We start from the raw sequence: 19,759 nt of genomic DNA, 5'->3' as shown, positions 1-19,759 counted from the left end.
GCCGTCTTCCTTCCCCATCCTTCCCTAATCCGATGGGACCAATGACCTCGCTGTTTGGTCCCCTCCCCCAAATCAACCAACCTACCAGTGGAGGCAGCATTACTTAGAGCAATTTTTGTAACATGTTGTTTAAACACAGATATTAAGCAGAGGGATCGTGGTTTGTTATAGCTGCAATTATTTACTAATCTGATTGTTATAACAGTGCTTATGGTTTACATTTCCTGTAATGTTTTTGTAATGAAGTGAATAAATGTAAAGGGGGTATTTTGCGTTTTAGTTCTTGTGTGAGAAGTGTCCAAGTAGTATTTTTGCTATGACTTAACGAAGCTCATATAAGTGTCGATACAACTACTTCTTTGTCGGCGATATTAGTACCCGATTTTTCATTTGCATTCATGGGACCGCACTTCGCATTGCACATCGTGAGTTGTGTGCTGAGTAACACGAGTATTGATGAAATCCCGTCTCGCGTTGCACATCACTAACACAGTGAGTGAAACTGAATTTTGCAATGCAGACGAGCAGTCTATTGCGCTTAGATAAGCGATAAATTTGAGTATCATTGTAGTTCATATCCACAGCCTGGCACAATGATCGTCAGAGTGCATTTCCGAGAATAATATAAGTTCAGAGGTAAAATATGAGAGAATAATACATATATACACTCGCATTTTATTTAGCTACCATCTATTGTGTAATTACGATAGCAGTTCTGATACAGAATTTTTTTTTCCAGACTAACAACGCAACATTCAGGGCCAACTTTTAACACAAAGTCATTTTGTCACAGACCGCGTGCGTAAATTTTATTCATGAGAGACCTGGTTCTCGCAGTCGTTTTAAGTGATCGACAGTTCACTATGGATTTCACATCGCGTAGCGGTAGTGTCAGATGTTTCCATATCAAATAATCCTCAAATATATGCAGTCAACATTTCTCAAGTACTCAGCCTTCCATAATTTACTGTCCTATTTCACAATTATGTGAATTTTAAAGGGTACTTTCAGGCTCTTCCCTTTGAATAAATCAACCAATGCGTTACTGACTTTTTCAATTTTTGAAGTTCTTTCTCTTGAATAATTGCTTCATTGTGCGTCGTTTCTTTTTTAATTTTTCTGTTAGTGTGTTCGTGATTCTAAAAACATTGTGGTTAATTGTGAAAGTTAAAATTCACCAAAGGTTACTATCTTCTCCCATTTAGAAGATATAGTATTGCGAATTCAGATGGATCGTTTAGAAATTCGGTGTACTATTACAGTATTCAGTAAATAAAATTTTACCTGCTTGCTGCGTCGTATATGAAGTGAAGTACCCTTAACAGCTGAGTTTACCATCAGGAGAGAATTTATGTAATTGAAAGGAAGCGTGAGAGCGAAAGCGCCGTCATCGCCTCGGATGGCCTTTGTATACGGAGCCCCGCTGTTTTTTCATTTGCTCCGCACAAAGCACTCCTTACAGTTCACAGCACGCCGCTTCGGACCAGCGGGCATCGACGCCTGTCCGAAAGAGGGCGACTGGCCGCGCACCTTTCTCATCGCCGAGTCATCCACCCCAAATCAGACCAATCTGGACTGAGTACTCCTGCATTTGGACCAGAAGTAACACAGCTTTCATATGCCAGCCGATATTTATTTCGAAGAGCTGCACAGACCGTTAAGACAGTGGAATTCCTGTGCGACAAAAATATTCAAAGAATGTAAGCGTACCGCCCATTCTCACCTTAGATAGTGTCGTTTACAACCGCCGGTAATTGTCTTTGAGATGGGCCGTGGGTAACGTCAGTTTGGATATTGTCATCGCTGAACGAGGGTGTGGGTTTGGAGTGCAAGATGCACGCTTGCATTGGAGCGGGGATTCGGCCAAGTGATTTCATGGAGTACAGTAGATGTTAACGAGAGACTCGGAACGAGTAGGAAGCATTTTCATGATGATTTAATCTTTGGTGGAAGTTCATTTTACGATGACTACTCGTGCATAAAAATTCGATATACTTCACTGCACGCTTTCATTGGTCGTAAAGTGATTATTGATTATATGTAAAACATTTATTGCAAATTTTTGCGACCTCGAGTACGGTGGCTGCAAACCAAAAAGCACATGAAATTCGCTTTGAGAAGACTAATTATCTGGTACCTTAACTGATGGACTACACTGGTAGAAAAGTAGCATTGTTACTCGAGACTGAACGTGTGTGACTGCGGTCAGACCAGGCTTAAATGGGTTTAAAAATAAATTGAAAGTACAGTGATATTCAGAGTTAAAAATGTTTCATATTTTCTTTTCATTAGTAATATATAAGCAGCACCAGTCTTGTCACCGTATTTGCAACGGGTTCATGTGTTTTACCAAACACAGGGGTGTCATCTGGTGAAAAAAAAGAAAAACGCCATGTGACCAAGTATGTATTGTTAATCGATTATTTTTGATTTTTGATATTCCTTTTGCATATATTTTTCATAGACTTCAAAACCATTATTTATTTTTCACAGAATTTTAATCCCTAATTTATTTTCTAAGATACCTGAACTATTGTTTGCGGTTTGCTGTCGGTTCTGATGAAAACAATCCTATCACTGAACTGCTCGCAATAACTCAGCCTCTGTCCTACTTCGCTACTCATAACGAATTCTACTTAACAGGAATGCATTATTGCAGCTGTGGTTACTTACAATATAAAGCATGTTGGTACCTTATATTCGGCTGACAGAAAACCTTATCTCCTCTCCATAGCTTCATCTCTCTACCCCCCCCCCCCCTCCCCCAACCCCTTTTTATCTTCCGACTGATCTAATGTTGCCTGCCACTATGTTCTCTCCTGTGACAGCCTTTTCATCTCAGAGCAGCACTGTCAACCCATATCCTCCATTATTTGGCGAGTGTACTTCAATTTCTGTCTTCCCATACAGTTTTCAACACCTACAGCTCCTGTCATTTTTCCTTGTCAGTATTTTCCACATATTCCTTACTTCGCCAATTCGCCGGAGAACCTCCTTATTCCTTACCTTCTCAGTCCGTTTAATTTTCGTAATTTTTCTGCAGTATTACATCTCAGATGCTTAGATTCTCTTCTGTTCTGGTTTTCCCACAGCCCACATTTCATAACCATACAACGCTGTGCTCCAAACGAATATTCTCAGAAATTTCTTCCTCAAATTGAGCCCTATGTTTGATATTAATGAGAGAGGATGAGTCACTCTCTCACTGTTCTTCATGTTCAAGGCTACTCTTAAATGTTGATTTTACATTGAAGACATTGTTTTTGTGAGGCGACAGAAAGTTATCAGCATGAGCAGACATTGATGACAGCATGTACATTGTTAATGTGTATGGGATCTTTATGATGGCTCTCCTTCGATTAGTGTTTTCTGGAGCTGAGAACAAGCAGACAGTTTGATCATTTAACAGTGAACATTTGGGGCCTAGAAGCCATGTGCAGCCAACAGGATAAGCAACATCTCGAAGCACTTACTGGGGACAGAATGCTGGTCCCAAGAATTTCTCGCACCGTACAGACAATTCATCGATCTGAAGAGGCGACAAAACTGCATGCCTGAACCTACATGTTAAGCGCCTCTAGACAAAGCAGAGACAAGGGAATGACAGAAATGAAGGTCACCTGGCCAACGCATTTCGACAGTGTCGTAAACATCCTTTGTGAACAATGATGGTAGGCATAAAAACTGGCGAGTTCCCATGTTCACCATGGATGGGACGGTACGCAGAGAGCTGTGAGGTGGTGCCATCACTCTGCCTGCTGAGTTTTTTTGGAAGCCCCAGGACTTTGAAACAAAGTTAGAAGCAAAGCAACATTCGTGATGGCTGTGAAATGATCCATGTAGGGACACAAAAACATTTGTCTTAGTTCAGCGAAGGCCCCTGTCAGACACACTTAAACGTTTGGCCCGCCCAGATAATGATCTCCATGATAAATATGTTGTACACCTTAGAGCTATAAAGAAACTCAGAACACAACCCCAGTAACCATAGGAAAAACAAGTCAAGAGCACAACGTCTTCTTCTCTCTGCGAGGGAATTTGAGAGTCAGGGATTGGATGCTTCTCCAGAAAAGAGAAGAATGACTAGAGCAGACGAGAGGGGAGCCCTGGAGCTCATGGAGTCTTGTGATTGCCACAAAACCATTGTTGTGGCAGTTGAAGGAGTGCTTTTGTGGAGTTTACCGTGGTTTTATGGAAAGTGAGGAGAGGAGAAACTAGGTCTTCCAATTCAGACTGGTCTGAAGTGGGTCTTCTCAGTCAGACTCCACTCTGGAAAGGGTTCTGGCCTTGATTTTTGTTATGGGAGGGTTGCACTTGGGACACTTATCCTGAGCGTGATTTCACATTAGCACTGGTCTTGACTGGGGAGCCTGTGGTAAGGACTTAGCTGTACCGACAGTTTAGACTTCAGTCATTTTGAAGAACTCACCGTGCCGAGGGCAATCTTATTCGTAACAAATCTGCTGCCTTGACGCTTGATCCCACCCCCTGTGGGTCCGGGGATTAGAATAGGCCTGAGGTATTCCTGCCTGTCGTAAGAGGTGACTAAAAGGGGTCTCACATGTTTCGGCCTTTATGTGATGGTCCCCTGTAGGGTTTGACATCCATTTTTCAAAATTTTCCCGAAGAGCGAGCCAATTGAGGAAGGGCGCCATACATGGTGCATCATGTCCATTATGTGCTGAGACCTAGAGCATCCTTCGTCAACATGGACTTGCACTTCTGCTGTTGGGTGAGGTCACCCTCCTGGGTGCTTGGTTTTCCATAAACTGTGCAGTACACTGACGATGATAATGGACTCGTTTGCTTGGTTGCACCTGATATCCTGCTCAGTAGCTGGTCCATTGTGGTGGGGCCAGCATGTACCCTGTTGGTTGTAGCCCCCTGACCACACAGGGATCATTCTGTTGATGCCTGAGCTGTTAACTCCCCACGTATGCCGAGGAGTAGATGCCCATCACCCTGGGGCATCGGGACTTCCGGTAATGGCCATCCTGCCAGGTAGCCTTTGTTGTGGCTGGGTGGCGCCTGTGGGGTAGATGACACTCGATGAAGCATAGTACATTATATCTTGCTAGTGCTCAAACAACAGCAGTCTCTGAGCAGTCACATGTTCAATTCAACTCCCAGAAGTATGACCCCAAATCCTTCCCCTCCCTGGCATCACTGTGGGAAGAAAGTCAGGCTAAGGATGGCAGTGGATCTTATTCATCCTAGTACCTTGTGTGTTTGAGAGCTGGTGGGGAATCTTTCATGATGATGAAGCCTCAGTTTTTTGTTGAGCGTTGAGAGGACTAGTTTAGGGAGGTGGAGGGCTTGTCCAAATTGAGATCTGGGTCAGTCTTGATCAAAACAGAATCCTCTGCCCAGTCATGGGCGTTACGCGCTTGTGACAAGCTGGAGGATGTTTCTGTAACCATCACGCCCCATAAGAGCTTAATATGGTCCAGGGTACTGTATTTTACAGGGATCTTCCTTTGCAGTCTGATGATGAGCTGTGCGCAAATTTAGAGCGCCAAGATGTGTATTTCATCAAAGTGACCACCAGCGTCTGAGGGATAATCAGGTTGCCACCGCCGGCCGAAGTGGCCGTGCAGTTAAAGGTGCTGCAGTCTGGAACCACAAGACCGCTACGGTCGCAGGTTCGAATCCTGCCTCGGGTATGAATGTATGTGATGTCCTTAGGTTAGTTAGGTTTAACTAGTTCTAAGTTCTAGGGGACTAATGACCTCAGCAGTTGAGTCTCATAGTGCTCAGAGCCAGGTTGCCACCGGTGCCTTCATCTTGGCCTTTGAGGGTGATACACTACCCAAGAAGAGCAAGGTGATGATCTACCATTGTGAGGTAAAGCCCCATATCCCTCCACCAATGTGGTGCTTTAAATGCTGGAAGTTCAGCCATATGTTTTCCCGCTGTTCTTCCAGCGCCATATGTCGAGATTGTGGATGCCCATCATATCCCAATACTATATGTGCCCCACCTCCCATCTGCATCAACTGTGGAGAGCACTATTCACCTTGTTAGCCTGACTGCAGGATTCCCCAGAAAGAAAGGAAAATCATGGAGCTCAAGACCCTGGACCGACTGACCTACACTGAAGCTAAGAGGAAATTTGAACACCTACATCCCGTATGTATGACATTGTCTTACACTGCTGCCACGACAGTTCTAGCCCCACCAGCTCCACCAACCCCAGTCACCTCTCAGAGCCTTAAGACTACACCTGCCCCCTTGATGGTGAGGGTGCATCACTTCCCTCCCTGTTGCAACATCCCCCAACCACCAGGGATATCAGTCCCCACTTCTTCGCTGGAGAAGCATAAGTCTTCTTCGACTCCTGTCGCTAGGAAGGGGTCCCTTGGGTCACACCCTTCCCAGGTTTCTGCCAGTGGGGAAGATGACACCCACCAGTGGCTGAAGAGCCCAAAGCAGCTCATCCCAGGGCTTCACGCTCATTCTCAGTCCCGGACTGAATCAGTGAAGTCCTCCCAGCCAGAGAAAACCAAGGAGCAGCGAGAGAAATCCAAAAATAAGATCCCCAAGACCAAGGGAATTACAGTGGCACCCCCATCACCGCTGCCTACAAGCTCTGCGTCTGTGCATGAGGTGGAGATTCTCTCGTCCGCTGAGAACCTAGATCTCACCGGACCCTCAAAAACAGTGGATGCAGCCTGCTCTGCCTCATTGAATGTTTCGTGCCTTCCCAGTATCACGATCACGTCATCCTCCAGTGGAATTGCAGCGGTTTTTTCCACCGCCGTGGTGAGCTATGGCAACTGTTAAGCATTACACCTGCTTTCGGCATTGCCCTCTAGGAAATCTGGTTCCTGGCAGTGCCAACCCCTGCCCTCAGTGGCTATAAGGGTTATTACAGGAACCATAGCGACTATAATCGAGTCATGTGGAGTTTGCGTTTATGTTCTAAACTCAGTCTGTAGTTAAACCCCTCTTGAAGCTGTGGCTGTCAGAAAAGGACGACACAGGAAATAACTGTCTGCAATGTATATCTTCCTCCAGATGGTGCAGTACCCCTGAATGTATTAGCTGCACTGATTGATCAATTCCCTAAACATTTTCTACTTTGGGGAGATTTTGCTGCCCATAACCCCTTGTTGGCTGGCTGAGGCAGAGATTTCGAAACTTTATTGTCTCAGTTCGACTTCTGCCTCTTAAATACTGGGGCCACCACACATTTCAGTTTGTTTCATGGTAGTTACTCGGCCATTGATTTAGCAATCTACAGCGCAGGACTTCTCCCATCTATCCACTGGAGAGCACATGACGACCTGTGTGATAGTGACCACTTCCCCATCTTTCTGTCACTGCCCCGGCTTCAGGCCCATGGACGCCTGTCCAGATGGGCTTTAATTAAACAAGGCGGACTGGGAAACATTCACCTCTGTCACCGTTGAACCTCCCCCACATGGGATCATCTATGTGATGGTTGAGCAGGTGACTACAACAATCCTTTCTGCGGCAGAAAAACACGATCCCTCGCTCTTTACGGTGCCCCTAGCGAAAGGCAGTCCCTTGGTGGTCGCCGGAAGTCGCTTCGTACTTTCCGTGTCCAAGTTGGTGCCTCCCATAGTTCCCCCACCCCCCCCCCCCCCCCATATTCAGGAGAATGGGGTCCCGCAGGACTCTGTATTGAGTGTATCTCTAATTTTAGTGTCCATTAATTGACTAGCAGCAGCTGTACGGCCGACGGTCTCCTCTTCTCTGTATGCGGACGATTTCTGCATTTCGTACTGCTCCACCAGTACTGGTGTTGCTGAGTGGCGCCTACAGGGAACCATCCACGAGGTGCAGTCATGGGCTCTATCCCACGGTTTCCAGTTTTCGGCCTCAAAGTCGTGTGTGATGGAATTCTGTCGGCGTCGTGTCGTTCCCCCGGAACCAGGACTTTACCTTAATGGCGATACACTCACTGTAGTGGAGACATATCGATTCTTAGGACGGGGTTTCGACGCCCGATTGACTTGGCTTCCTCGTCTTCGTCAGCTTAAACGGAAGTGTTTGCAGCACCTCAGTGCCCTCCGCCGCCTGAGCAACATCAACTGGGGTGCAGATCGCTCTACACTGGTGCAGCCCTACAGAACCCTTTTTCAATCCCGCCTTGCCTATGTTAGTCATGTTTATGGTTCGGTGGCTCCCTCAGCGTTTCGTTTAGTCGACCCAGTGCACCACTGTGGCGTTCACCTAGTGAAAGGAGCTTTTAGAAAGGGTCCGGTGACCAGCGTTCTGGTGGAGGCCGGAGTCCCTCCCTTGCAGGTTAGGCGTGCACAACTTCTGGTCAGTTACGTTGCACACGTTCGTATTTCTCCTTCGTATCCGAATTACCCACCCACGGCGGTTCATCTCCCGCATCGGATGCCCAGGTCAGGGCTTCCAATTGCAGTTCGTGTCCGATCCCTTCTTTCCGAACTGGAGTCCATGCCTTTACCACCTATACTTGCAGTTCGTTCACCTATGCCTCCATGGTGTACTTGAGGTCCATTCACGTACACCTCTATCGTGTACACCTAGGCCGCGGCTTCGCCTGGACCTTTCAGATGGCCGTAAGGACTCAGATAACCCCGCTGCCACTTTCTCTCGATACTTGACATGTACCGAGACGACGAAGTGGTTTACACCGACCGCTTGATGGCTGATAATCACGTCGGCTTCGTTTATGTCTATGGAGGACATACTGAACAGCATCCTTCCCCGATGGCTGCAGTGTTTTCACAGCCGAGCTGATGGCTATATCTCGTGCTCTTGAGCACACCCGTACATACCCTCGGGAGTCGTTTCTTCTGTGTACTGACTGCTTGAGCAACCAACAAGGTTCAAATGGTTCTGAGAACTATGCGACTTAACATCTGAGGTCATCAGTCGCCTAGAACTTAGAACTAATTAAACCTAACTAACTTAAAGACATCACATACATCCATGCCCGAGGCAGGATTCGAACCTGCGACCGTAGCGGTCGCTCGGCTCCAGACTGCAGCGCCTAGACCGCACGGCCACTCCGGTCGGCCAACCTACAAGCTATCGACCAGTGCTACCCTCATCATTCTTTGGTAGCGACCATCCAGCAGTCCATCTGTGCCCTGGAACGGTCCAGTCGTTCAGTGGTGTTTGTCTGGACCCCAGGTTACGTCGGAATCTTAGGCAACGAACTTGGTGACAGGCTGGCCCAACAGGCTACGCGGAAACTGCTTATGGAGATCGGCTTCTCTGCAACTGACCTGCATTCAGTACCCCGCCGCAAGATTTTGCGGCTTTGGGAGACGGAATGGCATAACCTCAGTATGCACAACAAACTACTTGCCATTAAGGAGACTATGAATGTGTGGAATACCTCCACGCGGGCCTCTAGCAGGGACTCTGTGGTTCTCTGTCGGCTCCGCATTGGCCACGCTTGGGTGACACGGCTACCTCCTGCGCCGTGATGACCCTCTTCAATGTCGGTGCGACGCCCAGCTGACAGTGGCCCATAACTTGGTGAGCTGCCCTGCGACGGACTCTTCAGTTAGCGGACTCGTTTCCATTCATTTTAGCTGACAACACCTCATAGGCTAATTTAGTTTTACGTTTTATATGTGACAGTGGGTTTTATCATTCTATTAAAGTTTTCGCCCATGTCCTTTATCCCTTTGTGTTCTCCATTCTAATGGTTTTAGGCTGGATGTTTTAAGGTGCGTCGAGTGTCTGGCTTTTCCTTTATATTCTCGTGGTCGGCCAGCCACGATCTGCTCTCTTGTTTTTATCCCTTCTACCTGTTTCTTGCTTCTCTCTGTGGTTTGCCGGTGGCGGTGGCCGTGCGGTTCTAGGCACTCCAGTCCGGAACCGCGTGACTGCTACGGTCGCAGGTTCGAATCCTGCCTCGGGCATGGATGTGTGTGCTGTCCTTAGGTTAGTTAGGTTTAAGTAGTTCTACGTTCTAGGGGACTGATGACCTCAGATGTTGAGTCCCATAGTGCTCAGAGCCATTTGAACCATCTCTGTGGTTTTCTTTTCCTGTTTTGTCCATAGTAGTGTTGGTTGTCCTTCTGTCGTTATTCTGGTTCTTCCATTCTCCTGTTATGGTCCTGTACGTCTCCTTTCTTTTCTTCTTTCCCTTGTGTAATTATTTTACCATGAACAAGGAACCCATGAACTCGCAGTTTGGTCCCTTCCCCCCCCCCCCCCCCCCCTTTAAACCAACCAAACAACGTTTGACCTCCTTGTGCGCACTGCCATATAAGTGGGTCAGACTGGTCCACTGTATAACCGGCGAACGGGAGTATCACAACCTGGAATCTGACAAGATATCAGGGCTGCATTGCATCCCTCTAACAGATCGCAAGCCGCGACTTTGCATATTTCATGCCCACGATAGCGCATTACAGGCTCCGCTCATCGCTGCTATGCAGACGCTTGTACCACGACTGCCACCTAAGACAGCACTACACATCGAGAGGTTGCTGCACGGGCTTGTTAGGGCAAACAGAATCGCAGTCTCGCCGCTTGTTCTCAACTGCACCGATGTAGTGTAACTTACATGTAGCATAAATCCATCATAGTCTTTGCAGTATTAGATAATTTCGGTTTGAATTAGCCATGTTTTGAGCCAGAGTAAATAGTTCGATCAGTCAAACCTTAGTCTTTGGCAATCAGCCGTCAGCCAGAGGAGTGTTACCTGTTTGCTGCGCATATTTCTGTTGCCATCAGTACACGTTTTATTTAGCATAATTTTTAACATGTATTCTTGTCCTATTTTTTAATCAATAACCTTGTGCTGTAACTTTTATAAAAGATCAATCCCGCGTTGACTTATTAATCACCCGTCAACAGCTGACTAAGATAATGACAGGGCCATCATTTCATTATTATTATTTCAGCATTCAAGTTCATTTAGATTCTAATAAATGTGATAACCTCTAATGCAGGCTATCAACAACAAACACAATCAAAGGGCAAAATCATTTTAGCAGACACATGGGCCAGGTAATCAAATGGAAGGCTTACTAGTTAAAGTGACTGCTGTCAGGGCCTGAACTCATTGTCGCCTGTCGCCTTTCAAATCATACCGAAGTCTAGTGAAATCTTGCACTAGTAGACCTCTCTTGGCCATGAATTCCCTTTCTGCCAGTGCTACTCTGCTTTTTATGTTCTTGTGCCATCATTCATGGTTTATTTTGTTACCAGGTAACAGAATTTTTCAGCTTTATTTAATTCGTGACCACAAGTTCTCTTAAGTTTCTCGTTGCTCCCGTTTTTGCTACTTATCACATTATTTTCGTATTTCTTCATTCATTCGAAAACCATATTCTGTACGCATAAGGCAGGTTAACTCCATTCAACAAATCCTGTAATTCTTCAAATGGTGGCTCTGAGCACTATGGGACTTAACATCTGAGGTCAACAGTCCCCTAGAACTTAGAACTACTTAAACCTAACTAACCTAAGCACATCACACACATCCATGCCCGACGCAGGATTCGAACCTGCGACCGAAGCGCTCGCGCGATTCCAGACTGAAGCGCCTAGAACCGCTCGGCCATAGCGGCCGGATGTAATTCTTCTTCTCTTTCACTGAGGATAGCAATGTCATCAGCGAAACTAACGTTATGTTTTCACCTTGTATTTTAATCCCGTTCTTGAACCTTTTATTTTCGTCGTTTTTTCTTCGATGTATAGACTAAACAGTGGATGCGAAAGATTGTGTCACTGTCTTACACCCTTTTTCATTCTAACACTTCGATCTTGGGTTTCCAGTCTTATTGCTCCGTCTTGGTTTTTGCACATATTGTATATTACCCATCTCCCATACTGCTTACCTCTCCTACAGCTTGCCCTTGTTTTTCTCAGAATTTCGAACATCTTGCAACATTGTCACTGTCGAAGGTTTTTTCCAGGTCTTTTTTCCATTATCAAACGCAATGACAGAACTGCCAATCTGGTGCCTATATCTTTCCTGAATCGATCGTCATCTAACGGATCCGCAATTTTCTTTTCCATTCAGTGTACTATTGTTGTCACCAATCTGTGTGGATGAGCTATTACGCTGATTTTGCGATAATTCTCGCACTTGTCGTCTCTTACAGTGTACAGAATTGTGTGGCTGATGGTTTTTCTGAAAGTTTCAAGGGATACCGGCAGTCCCATATATTCTGCACACCAACGTGAATAGTCGTTTCGTTGCCCTTCCCCCAGTGATTGTAGAAATAGCGTTGTACGGAATTGAACTCTCGCTTTAAATTTCAGCGAAGGTTGTTTCGATTTTTCTGTATGCCGAGACACTCCTTCCGACAATGATTTATTTTTCGATTTATTCACATTTTTCATGCAACCATTTCTCCTTAGCTTTCCTGCACTTCCTATTCTTTTCATTCCTAGGTGTCTACTTTAAGAACAGCAGTAGGAGATGATCTATTGTAAAACTGTGAAAGGCGGATGGAAGATGTCCTCAATTGGAGCCCGAGAGAGGGTGGAACCGTCTGCAAGGAAGCCTTTCAGACTGGTGGCATAAGGAAGTAAACCTACTTGATTAAGCCTGCTGAGCACTGAAGTACAGAAATGGCCTGAACGCACAGGCAGCTATTGCTCAGCTTGCAAGGCTGTACCACATTAGAGACCGATAATTTTACAAAAATATCTCGTGGAAGTTCTTTTTTTCTTTTTTTTCATTTTTTTCAGTTTTAGTCGCAGGCGTCTTATATTAGCCTTTGTCGTTAACATCCCGACTTCAGGACTTGAAGCAAAGTATTACAGAATCATCATGTTTTGTTGGATTTAGTTTCAGTTTCATATTAGAATGAGAGTAAAAGAGCACTATCTAGCGTAACAACCATTGTTGGACTGTAAACAAATACGCTAGTGTCCAAAAGTTAAGCATAATCACCCAATCAAGAAAATAAAAAGACTAAAGATGAGCAACCACCCAACATCACCGTAGATTTTTACCAAAGAACTCGTCTTGTTCACTTTGTATAGGAAAGGAGTACTGTGCATAGCGGCGTAACCGAAAGGTAAATGTAAACAGTGCTTGAGACCATTCATGTTTGTGTCTTGTTTGTCCGTTCATAGTGAACAGAGTGTAGTCTCTTGGTGAAGCTGACAGCATAGTTTCACAAAGACGCCATTTCGACCCTGTTTTGCAGGGCAGAATGCTCATCAGGCTGGAAGTATACTGACCGAAGTATCAGTATCCTTGCCTGTGTGACAAGATCTCCTTTCGAGGATTTGGTGACGGTTTCGTGACGCAGGAGAGGTTTGTCATGGGCCACTACAAGGACCACCAAGAATAAACACCCCACGGCAGGGCCAATATCTGGCCGTAACTGCCGACGAAATCGGAGTACACCTGCAAGAAGATGGGCTGCAGAGCTTCCAGCTCCCTCAGGAGTTGCTGTTTCCCGACAAAATTTCTCACAAGATCGGGGATATTTACTAGACGTCTCGCCGGTCGTTCGCTCCAGCTCACAGACGCGACCGTGTATTGCGGAATAGGCAACATCAAAATTGGGCCATGAGTAAATGGAGTGATATATTCATCAAAGATGAATCCCACCTCAGTTTGGAAAACGATTCTCGTTCAGATATGATTAAAAAGGCTCTGAGAACTATGGGACTAAACTTCTAAGGTCATCAGTCCCCTAGAACGTAGAACTACTTAAACCTAACTAACCTAAGGACATCACACAAATCCATGCCCGAGGCAGGATTCGAACCTGCGACCGTAGCGGTCGCGCCGTTCCAGACTGTAGCGCCTAGAACCGCTCGGCCACCCCGGCCGGCACGATTCTTGTCAGATTTTACTCTGGAGAGAACCCGGTAGCCAATGCAATCCCAGGAGCATCGTGGAAAGAAGCCGGTTTGGTGGTGATCGTGTCATGGTGTAGGGAGACATCATGTTGAATAGCTGTGTGGTGCTGCACATCTACACTCCTGGAAATGGAAAAAAGAACACATTGACACCGGTGAGTCAGACCCACCATACTTGCTCCGGACACTGCGAGAGGGCTGTACAAGCAATGATCACACGCACGGCACAGCGGACACACCAGGAACCGCGGTGTTGGCCGTCGAATGGCGCTAGCTGCGCAGCATTTGTGCACCGCCGCCGTCAGTGTCAGCCAGTTTGCCGTGGCATACGGAGCTCCATCGCAGTCTTTAACACTGGTAGCGTGCCGCGACAGCGTGGACGTGAACCGTATGTGCAGTTGACGGACTTTGAGCGAGGGCGTATAGTGGGCATGCGGGAGGCCGAATTGCTCAACACGTGGGGCGTGAGGTCTCCACAGTACATCGATGTTGTCGCCAGTGGTCGGCGGAAGGTGCACGTGCCCGTCGACCTGGGACCGGACCGCAGCGACGCACGGATGCACGCCAAGACCGTAGGATCCTACGCAGTGCCGTAGGGGACCGCACCGCCACTTCCCAGCAAATTAGGGACACTGTTGCTCCTGGGGTATCGGCGAGGACCATTCGCAACCGTCTCCATGAAGCTGGGCTACGGTCCCGCACACCGTTAGGCCGTATTCCGCTCACGCCCCAATATCGTGCAGCCCGCCTCCAGTGGTGTCGCGACAGGCGTGAATGGAGGGACGAATGGAGACGTGTCGTCTTCAGCGATGAGAGTCGCTTCTGCCTTGGTGCCAATGATGGTCGTATGCGTGTTTGGCGCCGTGCAGGTGAGCGCCACAATCAGGACTGCATACGACCGAGGCACACAGGGCCAACACCCGGCATCATGGTGTGGGGAGCGATCTCCTACACTGGCCGTACACCTCTGGTGATCGTCGAGGGGACACTGAATAGTGCACGGTACATCCAAACCGTCATCGAACCCATCGTTCTACCATTCCTAGACCGGCAAGGGAACTTGCTGTTCCAACAGGACAATGCACGTCCGCATGTATTCCGTGCCACCCAACGTGCTCTAGAAGGTGTAAGTCAACTACCCTGGCCAGCAAGATCTCCGGATCTGTCCCCCATTGAGCATGTTTGGGACTGGATGAAGCGTCGTCTCACGCGGTCTGCACGTCCAGCACGAACGCTGGTCCAACTGAGGCGCCAGGTGGAAATGGCATGGAAGCCGTTCCACAGGACTACATCCAGCATCTCTACGATCGTCTCCATGGGAGAATAGCAGCCTGCATTGCTGCGAAAGGTGGATATACACTGTACTAGTGCCGACATAGTGCATGCTCTGTTGCCTGTGTGTATGTGCCTGTGGTTCTGTCAGTGTGATCATGTGATGTATCTGACCCCAGGACTGTGTTAATAAAGTTTCCCCTTCCTGGGACAATGAATTCACGGTGTTCTTATTTCAATTTCCAGGAGTGTATGTTAGTGATCGGAAGAATGCTGTAAATGCTCAGAGGTACGGAGATGGGGTACTGCTACCATATGTTCGCCTTTTTTAGAGGTGCAAGTGGTCCATCAGGTTCAGTTGGCCTGTCTCGTGGAATGATAAAACCTGTTCGCGCTAGCTGATACAAGCCCAGGAACATCGTGGAAAGCGACCGGTTTTGCGGTGATGGCATTATGTCGTGAGGAGGCAACGTGCTGAATGGCTGGGCGGTGCTGCTCATTTTACTTGCTGGTCGGACTAATACTGTAAACGCCCACACCCAAACCTTCGTATGTCAGCCACTCAGATCGGTACCAAACGTTGTATGTCGACACAATATCAACCAAAACTCCGATTTAGTTCGTGTTATGAGCTGCCGTCCAGCAGAAAGGGCGTAAACGTTAATTAAAAATAACACCCGAAACACCACCGATGAAAATTTTTTTACAGTTTTATGCGTGGAAGTCTCATACGGGACAACATTTTTATGACATGTAAAAGGGCTGTTTGAGTATCCATGAATGTTCTCGTGCCAGTGTGCTTTCACTTCGCTGCTGTGAAAGTAGTAAACACTTGTACATTTGTTGTTTCACTGAATATACAATCAGAACAGAAAAATGAAGAAACAACTGCATCACACGTGCGGTAGTAATGGTAATAATAATAATAATAATAATAATAATAATAATAATAATACACATAATAAAACTAATAGTAGTAATAATAAACAAAATGATAAGACCAATAATAAATACATAACTTTCAAAAATCAATGCACTAGCTGCTTCATCACGAGTAGTGTCTGTTCTGTCGCGCATGTCCGGCAGAACACCACACCTATCTATAAAGATCTTCGCTATAGGTCTGCTACTTTCAACTAACGAAGAGATAGCAGACGGGGAAATGAACATTGCTACAAACTCCGAAAAGTCATTCTGCAATTCAGGAAAATGTTCTCCAATGTCACACTTTCACTCTTCAGCACTTGAAACAAATTGTCATGAGTGGGGTTTGAACGTGGGACCTTTAATACGATGACCTCACGCAGTACCAACTCACCTACACGAGACATAAGAAAATGTCACCCACAGATGCTCTTTTACCCTGCTCCATAGTTTTGGTGTTACTTTTAATTACCGTTTGCGCATGTTCTAATGCACCACAGCACACAGCACGAACTAAATCTATGTTTTGGTTCATACTCTATCGGCGTTCTAAGTATGGTACTGACATGAGTGTCTGACGTCTGGAGGTTTGGGTGTCAGAAGTAGGGTGAGGGACTGTTACTACATTTTCGCCTTTTCCGAGGTGCAGTTGATCCAGACTTCCTCTTTATAGACGATAACGTTCCTCCCAGGAACAAGGTGGAAAGGACTGGTTTGGTGGTGATGGCGTCGTGGTGTGGGGGACATAATTTTGAATCACTGTACGACGCTGCACATCTTCGTTGGTTGTCGGAGGAATACTGTAAGCGCTCTGAGTTACAAACATGAGGTACTGATGCCAAGTGTTCATCTTTTCAGAAGTGCAGTTGGTCCAGACTTCCTCGTAATGGAGAACAACGTCCGTCCGCATCGAGCTGTTTTGATGGATGGATGTAAGTAAGTAGGACGGACTGGCGAGCGAGGTCCCCCGGATCTGAAACCTATAGTACATACCTCGGTTGCGTTAGAGAGACGAAATGCATCGCGTCAGCGATAACCAAGGACATTTGCAGACCTCCACACTGCACATGCAAGATAGCACTTGAACCATCTTGCAGATAGCGTTCCACGTCGCTTTCTAGCATGTGTCACTGTTAGGAGTAATCATACCGACTATTAACGACTTCTCTGTAGTATCAGAACCTTTCCAGTACTACACTACTGGCCATTAAAATTACTACACCAAGAAAAAATGCAGATGATAAACGGGTATTCATTGGACAAATATATTACACTAGAACTGACATGTGATTACATTTTCACGCAGTTTGGGTGCATAGAGCCTGAGAAATCAGTACCCAGAACAACCACTTCTGGCCGTAATAACGGCCTTGATACGCCTGGGCATTGATTCAAACAGAGCCTGGATGGCATGTACAGATACAGCTGCCCAGGCAGCTTCAACACGATACCACAGTTCATCAAGAGTAGTGACTGGCGTATTGTGACGAGCCAGTTGCTCGGCCACCGTTGACCAGACGTTTTCAATTGGCGAGAGATCTGGAGAATATACTGGCCAGGGCAGCAGTCGAACATTTTCTGTATCCAGAAAGGCCAGTACAGGACCTGCAACATGCGGTCGTGCATTATCCTGCTGAAATGTAGGGTTTCGCAGGGATCGAATGAAGGGTAGAGTCACGGGTCGTAATACATCTGAAATGTAACGTCCACTGTTCAAAGTGCCGTCAGCGCGAATAAGAGGTGACCGAGACGTGTAACCAATGGCACCCCATACCGTCACGCCGGGTGATTCGCCAGTACACGTTTCCAATGTGCGTTCACCGCAATGTCGCCAAACACGGATGCGACCATCATGAAGCTGTAAACAGAACCTGGATTCATCCGAAAAAATGGCGTTTTGCAATTCGTTGATCCAGGTTCGTCGTTGAGTACACCATCGCAGGCGCTCCTGTCTGTGATGCAGCGTCAAGGGTAACCGCAGCCATGGTCTCCGAGCTGATAGTCCATGCTGCTGCAAACGTCGTCGAACTGTTCGTGCAGATGGTTGTTGTCTTGCAAACGTCCCCAACGGTTGACTCAGGGATCGAGACGCGGCTGCACGATCCGCTAGAGGCATGCGGACAAGATGCCTGTCATGTCGACTGCTACTGACACGAGGCCGCTGGGATCCAGCACGGCGTTCCCTATTACCCTCCTGAACCCACCGATTCCATATTCTGGTAACAGTCATTGGATGTCGACCAACGCGAGCAGCAATGTCGCGATACGATAAACCGCAATCGCGATAGGCTACAATCCGACCTTTATCAAAGTCGGAAACGTGATGGTACGCATTTCTCCTCCTTACACGAGGCATCAAAACAACGTTTCACCAGGCGACGCCGGTCAACTGCTGTTTGTGTATGAGAAATCGGTTGGAAACTTTCCTCATGTCAGCACGTTGTGGGTGTCGCCACCGGCGCCAACCTTGTGTGAATGCTCTCAAAAGCTAATCATTTGCATATCACAGTATCTTCTCCCTGTCGGTTAAATTTCGCGTCTGTAGCACGTCATCTTCGTGGTGTAGCAATTTTAATGGCCAGTAGTGTATGTTTCGGACACTGTTGTTTTGTGATTTAACTGTAGTTTGTTCGGTAATCCTTCCGACATGACATCGTAATAAGGCAACATATCCTCTTTTCGTGATTGAGCTTAGCTTTAGGACACCAATGTAAATGACGCCACTGCACATCCCAAGCAAAGAGCCGCTCGCGGAGGTTGCACTGCCGAGACGGTGCTCCCCAGCTGCGGGCCGGGCGTGGCTAAGTATTTATTAGAGTGAGTCTTAATTTGGTTAGAGGGCGTCGCGACGCACCTTAATGGTCGCCGGGCGGGCGTCGCTCCACTTGTTGGGGCGGTCCCCGCTGCCGCCGCCGCCGCCGCCGCCTCCGCTGGCGACGATGTCGTCTTCGCAGTCGTCATTATAATCGCTACGAACCGGGCAGGCGCCGCGGCTGCTCTTCAGCGGAAAATCAGGGCGCGGAAAATGCCATTAAAACCGTGGCGGAATCAGCCCGGGGAGGAGCTGCGAAGCGCGACGAAAAAGGAGACTCTCCCTGTGTGTTTAACCGGAAAGAGTCTCTCGCTCTCTGTCTCGTTGTATGTCCCTGTCGCCTTGCCAACACCTCTATCTCCGCCGATTTGGCTAATGAAATATACGAAGCAGCACTCGCGAAGAGAATTTCTGTCGACTTTCTGCGAGGATTCTACGTGTGAGAACTGAAGCGCAAAAATGGTATCGGTTGATTCGTTTTTACGTATTACCAACAGCGAAATCTGTAGAGAGAGAGAGAGAGAAAGATCTCTGTAACGACGTTTCTGTCACACTCGCAGGGGAAACAGGCCACTTGCAGAACGAGGATGGCCGCGTGGGATTAGCCGAGCTGTCTAGGGCGGTGCAGTCATGGACTTTGCGGTTGGTCCCGGCGAAGGTTCGAGTCCTCCCTCGGGCATGGGCGTGTGTGTGTGTACTTAGGATAATTTAGGTTAAGTAGTGTGTAAGCTCAGGGACTGATGATCTTAGCAGTTAAGTTCCATAAGATATCACACACATTTGAACATATTCTGAACGAGGTTGGGTTGGGTTGTTTGGGGAAGGAGAGCAGACAGCGAGGCCATCAGTCTCATCGGATTAGGGAAGGACGGGGAAGGAAGTCGGCCGTGCCCTTTCAAAGGAACCATCCCAGCAATTGCCTGGAGCGATTTAGGGAAATCACGGAAAACCTAAATCAGA

Source organism: Schistocerca americana, chromosome 2, assembly GCF_021461395.2.
Source record: "Schistocerca americana isolate TAMUIC-IGC-003095 chromosome 2, iqSchAmer2.1, whole genome shotgun sequence".
Classification (NCBI taxonomy): domain Eukaryota; kingdom Metazoa; phylum Arthropoda; class Insecta; order Orthoptera; family Acrididae; genus Schistocerca; species Schistocerca americana.
Note: the sequence above shows the minus strand (reverse complement) of the source record.